The sequence below is a fragment of the Propithecus coquereli genome, unplaced genomic scaffold (genome assembly GCF_000956105.1).
Source record: "Propithecus coquereli isolate 6110/MARCELLA unplaced genomic scaffold, Pcoq_1.0 Scaffold149, whole genome shotgun sequence".
Classification (NCBI taxonomy): Eukaryota; Metazoa; Chordata; class Mammalia; order Primates; family Indriidae; genus Propithecus; species Propithecus coquereli.
The window spans coordinates 2602117-2604104 of record NW_012139302.1 but is presented as its reverse complement, the minus strand read 5'-3'; the positions used below and the strand labels follow the sequence as shown (position 1 = coordinate 2604104).

At 36.2% G+C, this 1988-nt stretch overlaps 1 protein-coding gene across 1 annotated transcript in view; it reads left to right on the top strand.

The window, feature by feature from the left end:
* The window catches only part of GABPA (GA binding protein transcription factor, alpha subunit 60kDa), a 41390-nt gene that overhangs the window by 37224 nt on the left and 2178 nt on the right, over positions 1-1988 (top strand). The gene's annotated exons all lie outside the window — the stretch shown is intronic.

Genomic DNA, 1988 nt, shown 5'->3' with positions numbered 1-1988 from the left:
CTAAACCAACCTGTTTAATCTTTGAGGTTTTTATCATTTGTATAACAGACAAAGATGTTGTCATTTGCATGGGTGAATTGAGTATAAATTTTTAATAAGTAAGCGGACACTATCTTTTGTTTTTACAAGTATATGCAAAATATTGACCCATTTTCTTATTTTTTTCTCCATTTATAATCTTCCCAAATCTGAATATTCAACCTTTACATTGATAAAATTGGAAGAAAATAAAATTATCTGGCTGGGGTCAGTGGCTCACACCTGTAATCCTAATACTTTGGGAGGCCGAGGCAGGAGGATTACTTGTGGCCAGAGTTTGTAAAGACCAGCCTGGGCAACATAGCAAGACCTGGTCTCTACAAAACATTTAAAAATTAGCCAGACATGGTGGCACATGCTTATAGTCCCAGCTGGTCAGGAGGCTGAGGGAGGAGGATTGCTTGAGCCCAGGAGGTTGAGATTGCAGTGAGCTATGATGGTACTACTGCACTCCAGCCTGGACAGCAGAGTGAAACCCTGTCTCAAAAAAAAACTTGTAATTTCCCATAAGTAGTATGAATTTTTTTCCCATAAATTAAAAATTATGCTTACTACAGTGATGGAAATTCAGTAGGTATATTTAAGTATCTGAGAAGAAGGATATACTGGAATTATGTCTGACTTCTTTGGAGATTGAATATAGTGCAGTAGTTCTGCAATTTACCTCTGTGTTTCTAAATAACATGCTTTAACTGCTTCTTGTTTCACTTGGCCATTGTCTATGAGTTTCTCTGAGACATTATGATTCAGTTCTCACCACTACACACACAAACACACACACACACCCTTTCCATCCCCTCATCCCAATATAATTATATGGCAATTTTGGTTAGGCGAGTATTCATGATTACAGTATTATGGTCATTTAAGTACTATCACATAGTTTAAGTCCCCTCAACATTACAGGTAAATTGTTAGAATTAATAATTAAAATGTCAGTTCTCCCCAGGTTGATCTAAGTTTCAATGTGGCAGCCATGAAAGTCTAAATAAGTTTTTTCATAGAACTTGACAAGGTAATTGTAAAATTTATTTGGGAATATAAAGTACCACGATAGGACACCTGAAGAAGATCAGAAAATTGGAAACACTTGCTCCACAGGATATTGAGACTGACTCCAAAGCTACAATAAGAAGACAGTGTGCTATTTTCTCAAGGATAAATATACCATATAGTGGAATAGGGAACCAAAAAAAAAAACCTCCAAGAATATATAAGCATTTGATTTAAAGAAACCAAATGAAGGAGAAAATATGTAAGGAAAAGATCTACTTTTCAATCAGCAGTGCTGTGATAATTGACTATCAATCTGGGGAAAAAGTGAAACTTGACCCCTTCCTCACACCATACCAAAAATCAGTTTCATGTAGCTTGTAGCTTTAGTGTAGAAAAGTAAAAGAGGAAAACATCTAGAGATATCTTCAAGACTTTGGGTGGTGGGGAAAGACATTTAAGCTGAATCAAAAGGAGTCATCCTAAAGAAAAAGACTGATAAATTGGACTACATTTAAATTAAGAACTTTTGTTCATTAAAAGCCATCATTAACAAAGTGAAAAGTGAGCCACTCATACCTGACATAAGACTTGTGTCTGGAATATCTAGAGAACTCTTACAAATCAATAGGCAAAAATTTTAAAAAATGGGCAAGAAATTTGAACAGACACTTCAGACAAAAGATTATCCAAATGGCAAATGAATATATGCAAAAGTGCACAACCTCATTAGTAATCAGGGTAATGCAATTTAAAACCACGATGAAATGGTACAACACCCCCCTCCAACATGGCTGAAATGAGAAAGATTGCCAGTACCAAGTGTTGACGAGAGTATGGAGCAGGGGAATGCTTCTATACTTTTGGTAGGAATGTAAATTATAACCTGTAACCCAGCAGTTGCTCTCCTAAGTGTATATGAAACAGAGGGTGCGTGTAGGCCTGTACACATGTTC